Source organism: Balaenoptera physalus, assembly GCF_965194825.1.
Source record: "Balaenoptera physalus genome assembly, contig: HAP1_SCAFFOLD_717, whole genome shotgun sequence".
NCBI lineage: Eukaryota > Metazoa > Chordata > Mammalia > Artiodactyla > Balaenopteridae > Balaenoptera > Balaenoptera physalus.
In genome coordinates, this window is record NW_028126046.1 from 331,977 (window position 1) to 351,035 (window position 19,059).

The window sequence follows — 19,059 nt, forward strand, 5'->3', positions numbered from 1 at the left end:
CCGAGGCTATCAGCACGGACACCAGAGACTGGCATGAGACGCTAAGGCTGCAGGTGCAGCCACCAAGAAGCCTGTGTGCAAGCACAGGTCACTATCCACACCTCCCCTCCCGGAAGCATGTGCAGCCCCCGACTGCCAGGGTCCCGTGATGCAGGGACAACTTCCCCGGGAGGACACACGGCGCGCCTCAGGCTGGTGCAATGTCACGCCAGCCTCCGCCACCACAGGCTCACCACCGCATTCTGTACTCCTCCCTCCCCCCAGGCCTAGGTGAGCCAGAGCCCCGGCATCAGCTGCTACTTTAACCCTGTCCTGTCTGGGCAGGAACAAACGCCCTCAGGCAACCTACATGGAGAGGAGAGGCCAAATCCAAAGCTGAACCCCGGGAGCTGTGTGAACAAAGAAGGAAACGGAAATCTCTACCAGAAGCCTTAGGAGCAGCGGATTAAATCTCCACAATCAACTTGATGTACCCTGCATCTGTGGAATACCTAAATAGACAATGAATCATCCCCAAAGTGAGGCAGTGGACTTCGTGTGATTTTGCCTGTATAGCTTTGCTTTTACCAATTGTCCTAGGGTTCTGTCTGTCCGTTTTTTGTTTTTTTTCTTAGTATAGTTTTTAGCGTTTGTTATCATTGGTGGATTTGTTTTTTGGTTTGGCTGCTCTCTTCTTTTTTTTTTCTTTTTTTTTAATTACTTTTTAATTTTTTTAATTTTCAATAATTATTTTTTATTTTTTATGTTAATAACTTTATTTTATTTCTTTTTTTTCTCCCTTTTCTTCTGAGCCATGTGGCTGACAGGGTCTTGGTGCTCTGGCCAGGTGCCAGGCCTGTGTCTCTGAGGTGGGAGAGCCGAGTTCAGGACATGGGTCCACCAGAGACCTCCCAGCTCCACGTAATATCAAATGGCAAAATCTCTCCCAGAGATCTCCATCTCAATGCGAAGACCCAGCTCCACTCAACGACCAGTAAGCTACAGTGCTGGACACACTATGCCAAACAATCAGCAAGACAGGAACACAACTCCACCCATTAGCAGAGAGGCTGCCGAAAATCATAAAAAGGTCACAGACACCCCAAAACACACCACCAGACGTGGACCTGCCCACCAGAAAGACAAGATCCAGCCTCATCCACCAGAACACAGGTACCAGTCCCCTCCACCAGGAAGCCTACACAACCCACTGAACCAACCTTAGCCACTGGGAGCAGACACCAAAAACAACGGGAACTACGAACCTGCAGCCTGCAAAACGGAGACCCCAAACACAGTAAGTTAAGCAAAATGAGAAGACAGAGAAACACACAGCAGATGAAGGAGCAAAGTAAGAACCCACCAGACCAAACAAATGAAGAGGAAATAGGCATCTACATGAAAAAGAATTCAGAGTAATGACAGCAAAGATGATCCAAAATCTTGGAAGTAGAATGGAGAAAATACAAGAAACGTTTAACAAGGACCTAGAAGAACTAAAGAATAAACAACAAGGATGAACAACACAATAAATGAAATTAAAAATTCTCTAGAAGGAATCAACAGCAGAATAACTAAGGAAGGAGAATGGATAAGTGACCTGGAAGATAAAATAGTGGAAATAACTACTGCAGAGAAGAAAAAAGAAAAAAGAATGAAAAGAATTAAGGACAGTCTCAGAGACCTCTGGGACAACATTAAACGCACCAACATTCGAATTATAGGGATCCCAGAAGAAGAAGAGAAAAAGAAAGGGACTGAGAAAATATTTGAAGAGATTATAGTTGAAAACTTCCCTAATGTGGGAAAGGAAATAGTCAACCAAGTCCAGGAAGCACAGAGAGTCCCAGGCAGGAGAAATCCAAGGAGAAACACACGAAGACACATATTAATCAAACTATCAAAAACTAAATACAAAGAAAAAATATTACAAGCAGCAAGGGAAAAGCAACAAATAACATACAAGGGAATCCCCATAAGGTTAACAGCTGATCTTTCAGAAGAAACTCTGCAAGCCAGAAGGGAGTGGCAGGACATATTTAAAGTGATGAAAGGGAAAAACCTACAACCAAGATTACTCTACCCAGCAAGGATCTCATTCAGATTTCATGGAGAAATTAAAACCTTTACAGACAAGCAAAAGCTAAGACAATTCAGCACCGCCAAACCAGCTTTACAACAAATGCTCAAGGAACTTCTCTAGGCAGGAAACACAAGAGAAGGAAAAGACCTACAATAACAAACCCAAAACAATTAAGAAAATGGTAATAGGAACATACATATCGATCATTACCTTAAATGTAAATGGATTAAATGCTCCAACCAAAAGACACAGACTGCTGAATTGATACAAAAACAAGACCTGTATATATGCTGTCTACAAGAGACCCACTTCAGACCTAGGGACACATACAGACTGAAAGTGAAGGGATGGAAAAAGATATTTTATGCAAATGGAAATCAAAAGAAAGCTGGAGTAACAATTCTCTTATCAGACAAAACAGACTTTACAATAAAGAATGTTACAAGAGACAAGGAAGGACACTACATAATGATCAAGGGATCAATCCAACAAGAATATAACAATTGCAAATATTTAGGCACCCAACATTGGAGCACCTCAAAACATAAGGCAAAGGCTAACAGCCGTAAAAGGGAAAATCGACAGTAACACAATCATAGTAGGGGACTTTTAACATCCCACTTTCACCAATGGACAGATCATCCAAAATGAAAATAAATAAGGAAACACAAGCTTTAAATGATACATTAAACAAGATGGACTTAATTGATATTTATAGGACATTCCATCCAAAAACAACAGAATATACTTTCTTCTCAGGTGCTCATGGAACATTCTCCAGGATAGATCATATCTTGGGTCACAAAGCAAGCCTTGACAAATTTAAGAAAATTGAAATTGTATCAAGTATCTTTCCTGACCACAATGCTATGAGACTAGATATCAATTACAGGAAAAAATTTGTAAAAAATACAAACACATGGAGGCTAAACAATACACTACTTAATAAACAAGAGATCACTGAAGAAATCAAAGAGGAAATCAAAAAATACCTAGAAACAAATGACAATGAAAACACGACGACCCAAAACCTATGGGATGCAGCAAAAGCAGTTCTAAGAGGGAAGTTTATAGCAATACAATCCTACCTCAAGAAACAAGAAACATCTCAAATAAACAACCTAACCTTCTACCTAAAGCAATTAGAGAAAGAAGAACAAAAAAACCCCAAAGTTAGCAGAAGGAAAGAAATCATAAAGATCAGATCAGAAATAAATGAAAAAGAAATGAAGGAAACGATACCAAAGATCAATAAAACTAAAAGCTGGTTCGTTGAGAAGATAAACAAAATTGATAAACCATTAGCCGGACTCATCAAGAATAAAGTCTGAGAAGACTCAGATCAATAGAATTAGAAATGAAAAAGAAGTAACAACTGACACTGCAGAAATACAAAGGATCATGAGAGATTACTACAAGCAACCATACGCCAATAAAATGGACAACCTGGAAGAAATGGACAAATCCACAATCAACATTGTGAAAATGACTATACTACCCAAAGCAATCTACAGGTTCAGTGCAATCCCTATCAAACTACCGATGGCATTTTTCACAGAACTAAAACAAAAAATTTCACAATTTGCATGGAAACACAAAAGACCCCGAATAGCCAAAGCAATCTTGAGAAAGAAAAATGGAGTTGGAGGAATCAGGCTCCCTGACTTCAGACAATACTACAAAGCTACAGTAATCAAGACAGTATGGTACTGGCACAAAAACAGAAATATAGATCAGTGGAACAGGACAGAAAGCCCAGAGATAAACCCACACACATATGGTCACCTTATCTTTGATAAAGGAGGCAAGAATATACACTGGAGAAAAGACAGCCTCTTCAATAAGTGGTGCTGGGAAAACTGGACAGGTACATGTAAAAGAATGAAATCAGAACACTCCCTAATACCATACACAAAAATAAACTCAAAATGGACTAAAGACCTAAATGTAAGGCAAGACACTATAAAACTCTTAAGAGGAAAACAGAGGCAGAACACTCTATGACATAAATCACAGAAAGATCCTTTTTGACCCACCTCCTAGAGAAATGGAAATAAAAACAAAAATAAACAAATGGAACCTAATGAAGCTTCAAAGCTTTTGCACAGCAAAGGAAACCATAAACAAGATGAAAAGACAACCCTCAGAATGGGAGAAAATATTTGCAACTGAAGCAATTGACAAAGGATTAATCTCCAAAATATACAAGCAGCTCATGCAGCTCAATATCAAAAAACAAACCACCCAATCAAAAAATGGGCAGTAGATCTAAATAGACATTTCTCCAAAGAAGACATATAGATGGCCAAAAGGCACATGAAAAGATGCTCAACACTGCTATTAGAGAAATGCAAAGCAAAACAACAATGAGATATCACCTCACATCAGTAAGAGTGGCCATCATCAAAAAAAATCTACAAACAATAAATGCTGGAGAGGGCATGGAGAAAAGGGAACCTTCTTACACTGATGGTGGGAATGTAAATTGGTGCACCCACTATGGAGAACAGTATGGAGGTTCCTGAAGAAACTAAAAATAGAGTTACCATATGATCCAGCAATCCCACTCCTGGGCATATATCCAGAGAAAAACATAACTCAAAAAGATACATGCAACCCAGTGTTCACTGCAGCTCTATTACAATAGCCAAGACATGGAAGTAACCTAAATGTCCATCAATAGGTGAATGGATAAAGAAGAAGTATTTTATATATTTATACATATATATGTAAACACACACATACATACACACACACACACACACACACACACACACAATGGAATATTATTCAGCCATAAAAAGGAATGAAATAATGCCATTTGCAGCAACATGCATGGACCTAGAGATTATCATACTAAGTGAAGTAATCCAGACAGAGAAAGACAAATATCATGATATTGCTTATATGTGGAACGTAAAAAAAAAAAAAAACAGATACAAATGAACTTATATACAAAACAGAAATAGACCCACAGACATAGAAAACAAACTTACGGTTACCAAAGGAGAAAAGAGTGTGGAGGAGGGATACATTAGGAGTTTGGGATTAGCCACCACTCTCAACAGCATGTTTGGATAGACGATTAGGCCTGAAGTGCTTAATTTGTTAAAAGAAAGGTATTAAACAACCATTTTATTAAGATATGAAAATGAGAGACAACAACAAGGAGAAATTTAAGTGCAAATTAAAGCAAAGACTACTTTAAAAACTTTTAAGTCAGTAAATCTGCATGACAAAAAACTTGTAGAAAATCTAAGAACAGCATGATGCTGTAGTAGTATCTCCTGAGCAAATGAGGAAGGTGATTTAAGAGACAGGTCACCTGTCAGAGCCAGGTTTTAACACCTTATTTCGAGAACTTTTATTTAATGTTTATTCATCAAATTTCTATACCACTTATAAATTCTCTGAATACTTTAATTACTCATCCCATGCCTTAGTGTGTGAGTGTTAGACCTTACCAAAAACAGTCTTGCAAATCACAGTATTTTTCTGAAATGTAATCTCTAACCTGGGTTGGCAAGGGAAGTCCATAAGAAAGTTTAGTACTGTGGTTCCAAAAATAATAACAATAAAAAAAAAAGAAAATCACACGCAATTCCCTTTTAATGGTTTAAAGTCAAGCATTCTTTAAAAAATTCTTTCATATCTTTTCAAAATTCTAATAATAAAGGAAAATTCCTTCACAAATCCACCACTGTTTTGCTATAGACACTTGAACTGAGTGGGAAAGATGTGACAAGTCAAGTCAAGATATTGGTACACAGAGAAAACGAAACAATACTCCTACACCGTTGCTTTAGCAGGGCCTGTTTGTGCTTAGGAGTATCACATCGATACCTTGTATTCCCGAATATTATACCCATCCTTCCTCTATGTTCTTATCATCAGGGATAAAACCTTGTCTTCAACTGCCTCTACTAACCTGCTCGTAAGAAGCAAACTTTCTCATCACGATACTCAGAACCCTAAATTCTCCCCGTTCTCCCTGCGTATCAACCTATTTCTGGCTCCAGTATCTGTCACTTCCGAGAGCACATCACCTGTAATTCTTTTCTGAAAGATCAGGCTCTCTTAACCTCCCACTGTGTCCTAATAATCCATAAGCACAGGGGACACCCCGATATTTGTTTCCTCAACTCCTGGGCTGCCGTCATGATATCAAAACAATCATGCCCCATGAAAATTCATGCTGAGGTGTCATGGCAAGATCCTCTGCTACTTTGTAATTCTCATATTCAACATTTATTGATAGTTCAAAGTAGCAGAAAAGAAGAAGGGATGTTAGCTTCAAGCACTGGCTGGGCTCAGAAAAACTGTTTACTTTAGGTCAGAGAGAGTGCATATTTACTGCAGAGAAGAAGGAACTAACAGAAAGTGAGCAAAGATTATGTGAAAGAAAATTAATGGAGACAGATTGCAGAGGAGGGAACCAGAGCTTAAATCTGTGATAGAAATAAGAAGCGAGCTTGGTGAAGGAGAGACAGTATCTCCTCTGAGTCAGAAGAGACGACGACGACAAGAACACAGGTAACTGCTGAGGTGATGAAGGTAACTGAGGGGTCCCAGCATAGACTTGGTTTCAGTAAAATGAGAGCAGGACAATTACATAGGGGTGGGGATTGGAGTGATGGAGAAAGTACTAAGGGACTTAAAAAAGAGACATACTTGTTCTGAAGAGAAGGAAACCAGAACTTTTCAAAGTCACAGAGGAGAAAAAGCAGCAGCTGTATTCTGCACAGCAGATATATACAGCTGCAAGATGCCTGGAAAGTACGAAAATGATGTAAAGAATGGTTCTGCTAAAAGTGACAATTTTGTCAAAACTGACTGGAGAATGTGGCAAATGTTAATGGTGAAATATGGGGGATGGGTATTAGGAGGTTCACTATACTATTCTCTACTTTTGTGGACCTTTGGAAATGTTTATAATAAAAAATGTTTTAAAAATTGCCTAGCCATCGTATGACCTCAGGAGCAATGGTTATCTTCCTCAGAAAGCTCAACAACTTGCCAGAACTTTCCAGAAGGTCTTAGGAACTTCAGAGACACAATTGCATACGGATACATACACTCTAGAGGACTGCAAAATTCAATGACAGGGAGACAAAAAAAGTTTCTAGTTGACGAGGATTTGTCCCAAATTTGTTCTAAGGAGTGAGAAACACAAGTGAGCATTAAAATTAGGCTAAGCGTGTCAGGCGTGACAAACGGGGCCAGAAGATGAAAGCGATGAGGACAAGTATTTCAACTAAGCATATGCCTGAAGAACAATATTATAAAACTTACTTCATCTCCAGAACTTCCTCTAAGTGTTTTCTTCTCTCGGCCCGAAGGTTGGTCACATGAGTTTCCTTCTCTGTCAGTGACTGCTGAGTGCAGGACAGCTTCGCCTTCATGGACTCCAGCTCCTGTTTTACCTTCTCCATGGCCATCAGTAACTCCTCCACCTACGATCAATACAGAAAAGACAGAAACTGACCATCTGGGTCAGGTATAGTCAGAGGAGCTGGGCAGTGGGCAACGCCTGGGTCCACAAAATTGAAGACACACCCATCAAAAATTCTGTACTCTCGCAGGATCAGACATAAATGGCAGTGAAAGAAATACATCTCTCATCTTCCCTCCACTATAATTCTTCTCAGTTTAGGTGCAAAAAACCCTCATTTTCTTTTTGACAAATGTAAGGGCATCAGAAGTAACAGTGTGCCAGGAACAATCCCTTCTAAGGAATTTATTTGGAAACAGTCCAGAACCTTCCATGGAAATAACAATATAATGCAGATAAAAATATAAGGAACAAAATCATAATAAATATTTCTAGAACGATTTTAGGAAATAAAAGCCATAAACCTGACTAATACCAGATGCAGAATTAACATAAATGAGTCATTTTTATTCGTTCAAACTAAGATTCTTCTGTTTATACCATTACAAACAATTTTTTGTTAAAGAAACAGCTAGAATTCAATCGGATAATTTCCTGCTCTAAAGCTGGGTAGGTAGAGATTTTCTGAGGAAGGCAGGAAGAAAAGAAAAAATATACATAACCAGATAGAGAAGAGACAGAACGCTTTTAAAAGACCTGTAAAGGACTTCCCTGGTGGCGCCGCCCGCGAGGACCGGGACGGCCGTCCGCGCCGCCCTCCCTCCCTCCCCGGCCGCCGAGGTGAACCGCGGACAGGCCGCTAGCGGGTCTACCGGGCCGGCCGTCCGCGCCGCCCTCCCTCCCTCCCCGGCCGCCGAGGTGAACCGCGGACAGGCCGCTAGCGGGTCTCCCGGGCCGTGCGGGCAGCCCGAGGGCCTCCGGGCGGGAAGCCCACCTGTCCGCGGGCGCCAGGCTCCTCGGGGCGGCCCGCCCCTGGCTCTGCGTGACTGGCTCCCTGAAGCAGCGGCGGAGGCGGCGGCCCACTGTTTGCGCCGCACCGCCTCCTACGGCATGCGGGAGGAGACAGACGCCGCCCGCCCGGCGCCTGCCGTGTGCGCCCGCGCCGGCCCGCAGCCCAGAGCCCCCGCCCTCCAGCTCCCAGCCTCCCGCCCGCCAGCCTCACCTACGGCTCCGCCCTCCCCGGGGGCGCGCTGCCGGGACCCAGCCAGGGCCGTGAGGAGGAGCGGGCGGAGGAGAGCCGAGGGGCCTAGCGCCAGCGACGGGCGGGAAGCTCCAGGCGCCGCCCGACCCCGAGCTGCCGCCACCGCGGCCCTCTCACCCTGCTCAGAGCTGCCGCTGCCGCTGCCGCTGCCGGCCGGGCGCCGCCGCCGCCGCCGCCACCGCCACCGCCACCGCCACCGCCACCACCACCACCATCACCACCACCACCACCACCATCACCACCACAACCACCACAGCCACAGCTCCGCCCGGGCGCCCGACGTCACCGCGCGCCGCCCCCTGCGCGATTCCCCAGTCCCGCCCCGGGCCGACGTCTGCGCGAGCCCCGCCCCCGCGCGACCGCGCCCGGTCGGCGTCCCGAAGCCTCCGGGGAGTGCGACTCGGGCGCGCGCGGGCCTCGGGCACTTTACGGGTGTTGTCTTTACTGTGATATCTCAGTTAAGTCTAGTGGGGTGTCCCCCCCTTTTTTAAAATTACTAAAGTATGTCATTGTGTTAATTCAACATTAATACTAGAAACAAAAGTGAAAATTCCCATAGCAACAGCTGCTCTTTTTCTATGCTACGTTTATGCTTTTAGAAGTAGTATAAGAGCTGTTAAATGTGCGTTTTGCACATACTGTGTAAAACACATTGATGGAGAAAGAGCAGGGAATGAAGTATTTTGGCTAATCAAATAATAAACAGTGTATTGATTATCAATGTTCAGAGAAATATAATGTAATAAAGTAGATTAAGCATAAAGGTTATGTGGAATATAGTTTACTTCTATGGCTTTTCAAAATGTGAGCCTGGAGGTGCTGATTCACTCATGTATTCATTCAACAGTGATTTATTGAGTATGGTTCTGGGTACTTTTTTTAGCCTTTGGGAACACAGTAGTGAACAAAGCTGACAAAAATTCCCACCTTCATGGAACTTACCTTCTGGACACCTTCTTGGGAAATGAAGAGGAATTCAGCAAAGGAGATTAATAAGAGGTTATTGAGGGAGGAGGAAGACCAGGAGAGTGCGATGTACTAGAAATGAAGGAAAGGAAGTTTTCAAGGAGGAGGGAATGGGCAACTGTGTCATTGTTTAAAGATGTGTCAGACTGTTGGGTAAGAAAGAATTCTGCCTGATTATAATGCCTAATAACAGAGAAATGACTAAATGCTTTTTAGTGTGAGATGAGACAAATGTAAGAATCTTTCAGTTTTTTACTTCCTTTGACTGATTTTTAAAAACATATATATTTCATTCTTAATTCTTTTCAGAACAAAATATGCAACCTGGGAGTTTATACTTGTACTAAGGAGAGGTATGACACTGTTGTTACTAATTATATGTACACTTATTTTTTTAATACATGTATCAAATCAGAAGTTATAAAAGTATACAGGGAAAAAAATAAGTCTCTTCTGTTCCATCCAGTTACTCCTGAAGGCAGACACTGTTTCCAATTTGTTGTTTTTCCTAACCAGTGAAATTTTGTGCAGTAACACGGCATTTAGCTATTTTAAAATTGCATAAATATAACAAGTATTTTATCCCCTATGTATTTTTTTTTGCAGGCTTAATATTTGTTTTTATAATTTAAGTCTAGCTACCTGCAGACCATTTTTTTTTTTAAATAACAGCTTTATTGAGAGACAATACACATACCATACGATTCACCCATTAAAGTGTACAATTAAATTCTTTTGGTACATTCATCACCACGATCAATTTTAGAACATTTTCATCCTCCCAAAAAGAAGCCCCAAACTCATTAGCAGTCATTCCCCTGACCTTTGGTTTTAAAGCTCTCTTTTTTTAAAAAAAATACTTAATTTATTTTTGGCTGCGTTGGGTCCTCGTTTCTGTGCGAGGGCTTTCTCTAGTTGCGGCGAGCGGGGGCCACTCTTCGTTGCGGTGCGCGGGCCTCTCACTATCGCGGCCTCTCTTGTTGTGGAGCACAGGCTCCAGACGCGCAGGCTCAGCAGTTGTGGCTCACGGGCCCAGTTGCTCCGCGGCATGTGGGATCTTCCCAGACCAGGGCTCGAACCTGTGTCCCCTGCATTGGCAGGCAGATACTTAACCACTGCGCCATCAGGGAAGTCCTATATGGGAAATTTTTAAAAATACTTCCTAGAAACCACCAGACTCGTTGGCCAGTGTCACATTGACACTTAGAGTTGTAAAGGAGGATGGGTTTGGGTTTGGGTTTGGGAATGGGTTTATTACAACTGGCCCAGACCTCCACGCTTCATCCCTTAGGGTTAAAAGAGGGGTCCCCCTGCTCCCTAAGATCAAGGGTTCTCCACCCTAGCTGAACAAAATAGCAGTCTCTTAACGGGAAACAAGTGGGGATAGCGGGCAATGAACAATGGGCCACGGCTGCGGGTGATTGTGTCCGTTAGCTTTAAGGCCGCCACACAGGTCCCAGCAGTTTCTAACAGTACATGGGATGCCTATCACCCAGCAACCTTGACTGACTAGCAGTGGCACCCTGGAAATGCTGTGTTGGGAAGTACCTACCAATGAAGTACTTGTAGGACCCCAGGAAAGAAGAGCTGTGCTTTACAGCACCGGCTATGACCCAAATAGCCAAGGAGGTAGCAAGCAGCATGATATCTGTACCGCAGATCTTTTCTTGTAGCTGGAAAGCCCCAGCCTGTGATGGCAATTCCTATTTTCTTCCCTCTGGAAGATCAGTCCCAACAGCACTACCCCTGCTTCTGCTTCCTCTGAGTCTGAATGTCATCTGCCCACATTGAGGAGGAAAGGAGGAAGCCCAGGAGAGGCGTAGGCAGGAGGAATCCCACATTCCTCCCGACATCTGATTGAAGCACAGGTAAAGTGAGTCTTATGCTGTCCTTACCGAGTTCTAAGTATGAGGGACTGTACTGCACACGCAACCCCAGAATAAGCACTGGAGATAAACCGACTTGCAAACTTTGTATCTGAAAAATCGCCTCAAATCTGAAATCACCAGTATTTCTACACCATTTTTAGTGTCTATTTTTACGAACCAGTTTTCGAAAGCACCATCAGCAACAGGTCTAGAGCGTTCCTTTCCAAACCTGAATATTTTTAAGCAAACTTTTCATCTTCCTTAGCTAGATGAGTTCAGGAAAAACATTTCATTGATTAAAAGGGCTGCATTACAAAGGTTTGCCCCAAGACAACACAAGCTCCTCGAGAGCAGGGATTTGGGGCTGGTTTGCTCAGTGTCCCCAGCATCTACCCCAGGTGTCCTTACAGCAAAGCATTCCATAAATATCTGTTGAATTAATGCCATCGCATGACCGGCCTTCTTGTGCTGTATGATGTGAACTGCATGACTTTCCCCCTGAGGATTAAGATATTGATGGAGCATCCTTCAAGATCAATGGCATGCCCTAGATGAAAGATAGGGATGTGTAGGAGGAAACCTTGCCAGTCAAAGCTATCTATCTATTCAGTCTTAAGTGGAAACTCAAAAGACATGCACCACGGGAGCTGGTTGTAGGCCCAAAGTCACAGCTCTCCTTACAAGGAACTGTGTCATGCTAGGAAGTCACTTAACAATCATAGCAGACACGTACATAAGTGTCAGGCCCTATTCCCAGTGCTTTATGTAGATTACCTCACTTAATCTTCACAACAAGGCTATAAAGCAGATTCTGTTACCATCACGTCCCTTTAACCGATGAGCAAACTGGGGCACTGCGTTACATCACTTGCCCAGTGTCACATACAGAGCATCAGAGCCAAAATGTGAACCTGGCAATCCGGCTTAAGTATCCGTGTGAATAACATCTGCATTGTGTGGCCACCTGGGCCTCCCAGGACCTCTGGGATTTCAGTTTCCTCACTGTCTGGGGGGCGGGTGCAGACAGTGAGGAATGATGGATACATCAGGAGGCTATCAAACCTTCTCAGCTGCTTGATTGCTTTTTGAAAAGAAATCTTACTTGGCTAGTCAAATTCATAGAAACAATGTAGGATGGTGGTTACCAAGGGCTGGAGGGAGGTGAAAAGGGGGAATTGTTATTGAAAGAGACTAGAGTTGCAGTTTGCAAGAGGAAAAAGTCTGGAGATCTATTTAACACTGAGTATACTTAACACTACTGAGCTGTACACTTAAAAACAGTTAACAAAAGTTTCCAACTTATGTGTTTAACCACAGGAAGGGAGGAAAGGAGGAAAGGACAGAGGAAAGGATGGATGAAGGGACTCTTACCTGGCAGCTCAAGAAGTAAAACAGAGGCGGAACTGCTGAATCAGTGGGAAAAGGAGCCCAAGGTTCCAGCCTCTCGGCTTCTTTCCCCAGATCCTCCCACCAGAACAGCCCCTCGGGGAGATCATCAAAGCAAAGTTTTAAAACCACTAAACAGGACAACTTCTCAATTCTCTTTAAGACAATTTCAAAAGCCGCGGGTCCAATCACACTCTCAAAAGTCTCCAGCTGAAAAGCCCTCCTGGCCCCTCAAGGCCGAATCGGTTCACACTCACCACCATGGTCCTTGAGATTGTCCACATTGTAGCCCCAGTGTAAGTGTCCAAGCTCACAGAGCACCGCCGTGGCCCCCTGTACTCAGAGTTACTCATCAGAGCGGTCTCTTGAGCCTCTGTGCGCTGCCTATTTCATCCTTGTTTGTGGAGTGAGAGCTGTGTGCTCACCCGCCGCCCCAGCTCAGAAGGCTGTTTCTACTCCCACCTTAGTTATGGGCGAGGCGCTATATCTATGCCACTGTCACCTGCACAAGGTGCCCAATTCCCCCACCTCGTCTGTTCTGGGGGCTTAACAAGTATCCAGGACTCTCAGATGGAAGGGTGGAGAGGGAGTAATTCAGAAGAGACTTAGGCACAGGGGAGCATGATGATACCCCATCCTTCCCTATCCCTCAACCAGGGTGCTGAGCCATGGTTCCTGATCAGGGAGAGAATGAATGCTGGGAAAGCAGCCAACGCCATAACCAACTTGTAGCAATGAGGGCCAGAAAACTGAGACGAAAGTACGTGGGGGCCATTGGCACATACTGTTCAGTTAAAAAAAAGAAAAGAAACCAGGAATGCTAACTAAAGGACAGAATGATTATTATCTTTGACTGTAAACCTCTCTCTGCATCATCCTTGGGTCCTAAAGCGACCTATTTCCATCACACGCACATTCCACCAGCAGCCGAAACTCACCTCAGCACCCATGTTATATTCTGGCCCAGTTTACATGGAGCTGACTGAAAGGCAAAGAATAAGAAAATGAGGCATTTGAAAGGGAAATCCATGCTTCCTAGTTTAGAGCTGCACAAACTCCTTTGCCCACCACAGGAAGGGATTAGGCTACTCAATCCGAGTAACCCATTTCTCTTTCTTTGGGAACATGGTGATTCTATTCAGAGGGCATAAATAAGATAAAGGACCCACGCATACTAGATTTTTCATTTGGCAAGCAGAATAAAAATCTGAACCTATACCTGTGGGAAAGTAATCAATTTTTCATAGACTTATTATAGGCTTCACAAAATCTACTGCACACATATTTTTAAAAGTAAGAAAGTGGCTTTTTAATGATACTTAAAATACATGGCATGGCAAGAATTATTTAAAATGTGTTTCTGAGGCCTGAAGTTTGGTACTGCCTGCTAAAATATAGATGATTTGGATAAGGCTGTCTTCTCGGGATAAACGTGAGACCTAAGCGCATCTTATCATAAAACTAATAGGAAGGTTGGTATTCAGGCAGTTAAGTAATTGGTATAAATCCTCCCAAGATATTAGATCCCCTGAACTCGCAACAGTTAGTGGTTGTTCATTGGCCTGTGTGCATTAAATAACTCCCCTTAACCCAGAGGCCAGCAATCCACTGTTCACATAAAGTCAACACAAAGCAGAGCAAGAGGAAACAGAGCTGAATCCAATAGATACATGGCCACGACTCACCCAACAAGTGTTTTCCGAGCAGCACGCCAGGCCTGGGAAAGTGGACACGTGATCCACGGGGTCTGGATGCCCAGTCTCGATCCAAGCAGATTGGCTCCGTTTTTATGAACCATCGGCTTGATTGTCCACATTGGTGGGCATGCTTTTCGCAGGAACACATCTCTGTTCTAAGCGGAAGGCTATGCGCCTACACCTGTGACCAGCCCTGTATGAGGAGTGTACGTGCGTGTGTGCGTGCGTATGCGTGACTGAATGAATGAAAGATTTTTAAAATGTCTACATAAAGCAGATCTAATATATGAACATCTCCATTTACAAAAAGGCTTTCATTTTTTTATCATGCAGCAAGTCACTGAAATATTACACTATTTTGTGTCCAGCAACTCCCTTCAAGGAGCTATGAAAACATGAAGCATCACTGATGTCAGAAGTCACAGTCTAGCCGAGAAGACAAGTGACAGACCCGAAACAGAGACCACAGCAAATGTCTGACACCAAGTGTAAAAGCTTCAGGAGTTCACAAAATCCAAAGTCACTAAAAGCCCAAGTTGCTGAGAGGACTTGGAGCAGTGGGCGTTAAGAAGGGCAGCAAAGATGGTAGGCTTTAGATTACCAAAGGGACGGAGGTGGCGTTTCACGGAGGTACAAAAAGCAGAAGCAATGACTTAGAAGCAAAAAGAAGCCTTCTGTTTGCCGATAGCAGTGACAGCACCTGCCCTGATCAGAGCCACAGGAAACAGGGCTCATTATAGGGTGGGGACTCGTTATGAAGGGGTAACAAGCTGCCCAGAGAAGTTCATTTGTTACATTAGGGAGTCATTTTAGGATCCTGAATGGGAACAACCGGGTGTTCCTTCCGTATGGTGAGAACTCACCCCAGGATTCCTTTCAAGAGCACGCTCCCCTTGACATTGAGTTAATGATTTCATTTGCACTCAGCTTTCCAATATCCCACCTCAGTGGTTCCCAACTTACGGACCACAGAGTTATGGCAGAGGTCCCTGAAGGCAGATAAGCACTGCCCAGAAACGACTTGCTCCTGGCATATTGCCGCTGTCTCCTTCTAATATCTGTAGATACCATGTGAGCCATAAAACGCAAATTCACTCCAAAGCCAGTCACCTGAGTTGCCCCAGGCGCCAGCCTATGGCTGCACATGGAGTCACTGTAACAGTAGCCCAGATGTCACTAGCTCCCACCTCCCTGCTGTTCATGCAGGACTTCAGCCTCCAGTAAAGTGCCCCTTAAGCATTCCTAGGAGTTCCCAGGGATTTGGTGCCTGAGCCTGCGAACAAGGCCGTCGTCCTCTCAGCGGCCACTGGGCGGCGATGGGTCCACACAGCTCCCTCTCCTGCGCCTTCAAGCACCCCGAGGCCTCCGCAGGCCAAACTGCAGGATGGTCCATATGGAGTAGGGGAAACATCTCATTCCTCCTGGGAGCTACCATTCCCAAAGCAGTCACACTGGTGCCATACACGATAGCTTACCGAGGGTATTTTAGAAAAACAACTCTGACAGTTGTTACTTACAGCCCTCAAGCTGTGAATGAAAACTGTATGTGAAGGTGCATCTAGCGGAGGTTGGACAGGAAGAAAAATACCAGGGACAGAGCCCATGCCGTGCTCACAATCAACCTTCCCATAATGTGCTATCAAAATGCACATCATCCTGTTTGACCCAGCAAATTAAACTTCTAAGCACACAAGGAAGTGAAAAGTGTAGGAGGATTTTCAACGCAGATTATTTGCAAGAGTGAAAAAGGAGAAACACACATCTCCTAGTACAGAAGGGGTTAAATTATGACACACTGGCAGGGTAGAATACAGGCAGCTGTTAAAAACGATGACATCAGCTTGGAAGTACCACTGGAGAGCTCTGCGATGCATCGTTAAGTGACACAATGCCAGTTAGAACAGCGCTCCACAGCCTGTTTGGAGGCGGGGTGAGCGGCGGGCAGGCCAGCGAAGCTTCATCTGCCGCTCCCCATCGCTTGCACGACTGCCTGAGCCCCCCGCCCCCTCCCCCGTGGAACCATTCTCTTCCAGGAAACCGGTCCCTGCTGCCGAACAGGTGGGGGACCGCTGAGTTAGAAGACATTAGGGACAGCGTGATCGCATTTCAAAAGTGTGGAGGAGGGGCCGGGAAGAGGTGCATATGGATATTATATGTCAGGAACAAAACCTATGGAGCTACTGACAACCTTTCTCCCTCATACCCATGCCTGAAGGGGAGTCTTTTTTTACCACCCAGATCCTTTATGGAACTGATCTGGGAGACAGTAAGAGAGATAAAGAGTCCTCAAATGGCCAGATCAGTCTTCATGAGAGGAGATGAAAGAGGAAGTAGTGGATGAGAGAGGCAGGCAGCCAGCCAGCCAGCCAACCAGGAGATGGAAGAAAAGAAGTACCTGGAGTTTTTAAAGACGGGGGAGGTGGAGGTCCTGGAGCAGCTACTGAAGACTTGGTGTACGGGAGAGAAAGCTGGGTGACGTAGGTTCAACATGTTTGGCCGTGTCATGTGCTGTGTGACCCCTCCACACAGTCTATCTACAAATACACCCATGACAAAGATCTAGAACACGCATGAGGTTTTGAGATCAGATTGGTGTTTCTTCCCCATGTTTCTGTGCTGCCCACGAGGTGAGAACAAAAGCTAGTTTAAGGTTGTACATGTATGAAAAACGCCAGGAAAGACACCCCAGAAATTGTCCCAGCGGTAACATCTGTCAAGGTTGATTAGGTACTGGTGGACTTTGTTACAACAAAAGTGTATATCACATGTATAATTTTCATGGGCATGTATTTTACTTTCACTCAGGACAGGGTTTTGGGTGAGGCAAGCAGGGTGACTACAGTGCAAAATTGAAGGAGACACTGACTCTCAGCGTCTTGCTGGTTCAGAGCCGCATGTAAACACCCCCGTGAGGGAGTGCCTCCTTCACTTAGCGCCCTACCCACCCTGCTTGCCTCACCCCATGCTGGCTCTGCTTGCCTTGTTAATCACAGTTCTGAATCTCATTGAAATTCAAACTGGGATGCTATCTGCCACACACACTGCATCCAGAGTACATTGCCATTCTGAAAGCACTTTCGTATATGTAGTTCACTTTCTCTTCATGACAATCTCAAAGGCAAATGAGACTAGTATTATAATTCCCATTCTACAGATGGAGACCAGAAAGGTTAAAAGACCTGTCCAAGATCACACTGCTAAGTGACAGCAAACTCAGTTCAGCTGAGTTTGATTACCATCCCCAAGTATTTCCATGACCCCACCCACATACAAAACAAACAAAAATTATCACTCATACCTATCAGGAAAACAATGAATCTCTGAAGTGAACCTAGCCCAGATATTCATGTCTCCCGTCAAATAAGGCCCGGCAGCCCCCATTTGCCCCCTTGGAAACCACGGAGGCAAAGCCCACAGAAGATGTAGGCAGCCTCTAGCCAAGACGGCGCCCCATGAGGAGCAGCCCCTCTGGATTCTCGAGTAGCAGCAGGTTTTCAGGACGAGCAGCAGGCCTTCACGAGGGCCTACAGGCAGGTCCGCGGCTGCTGGCTGGCACCAGGTGTGAGCCATGGGAACTCTAGGAGCTGGGCGGGGGGGTGTGTGTGGGGAGCATCTGCACAGGAGGCATGAGCCTAAGGGAATCTCTCAGCATTGGACATTCCACAAGGCGTACATGCAGCTACTGGTGGTCGGCACTTCCGGGTTTTCGCCTTGAGGTGAGCGGAAAGGAATAACACGGCACCACTAGCCACCAGCCTGGAGCTCAACCAGCTGGCCTGGCAGCCTAGAAATCTGCTTAAGGAGTTAATCCAGGCAGACCCTGAACTACCCTGTTCATCCAGCTGTGTTTCAGGGCACAGCACGATTCCAACACTGCATGTAATAAAAATGAAGAATACCCCTCCCCCTGCCCTCTGCAGATTCGTTTTTCTCGGGTCTCACTGGTACTTTCGTTTAAAACTAAGTTTAAAAATAAAGAAATCAGCAAACCACACTCATTTGCCAAGTGTGCTTTTTTTCCTCCCTTCACAAACCTAAATCATACCTGGCAGAATTCATGCTGTTCTTGTTTACCTGTTCCTCTAAGAATATGAATCCATTGCCCTCTAGCCTGGGTTTTAGGTACATTGTCTAGCCAAGCCTTTACCTCCCTCTTCTCTTAAAAAGAGGAAAACATACAGCAAACTCAAGTTCTATATTTGTGAAAATGTTAAGAGGAAACTACCCTAGGATGTTTACACAAGCTGTGTAAAGTGGCTTTAAAGAGGCTCTAGTATTCCAGTATTACCCATACTACATTCGAATTAATACTTCCCAGAAAAAGTAAACTTTAAATAAGATCCAATCAGGATCAACTGCACACCCACCTGAGAAGCTGAACAAAATCAATGGAGCAATTCTTTGGTCATCGGACTAAAAGATTCAAGATTGACTTTTTCCCCCTTTTAGTAAAATATGAAACTCCCTGGTAACCTGAAGTATTATTG

At 44.4% G+C, this 19,059-nt stretch overlaps 1 pseudogene across 1 annotated transcript in view; it reads right to left on the bottom strand.

Moving 5' to 3' along the window:
* Nucleotides 1-19,059, bottom strand: part of LOC309653626 (ELKS/Rab6-interacting/CAST family member 1-like) — a 176,968-nt pseudogene that overhangs the window by 120,235 nt on the left and 37,674 nt on the right. The window contains exon 3 of the transcript XR_014268837.1: nucleotides 7,355-7,515. The product of XR_014268837.1 is annotated as an ELKS/Rab6-interacting/CAST family member 1-like (transcript). The remainder of the gene's footprint in view (nucleotides 1-7,354; nucleotides 7,516-19,059) is intronic.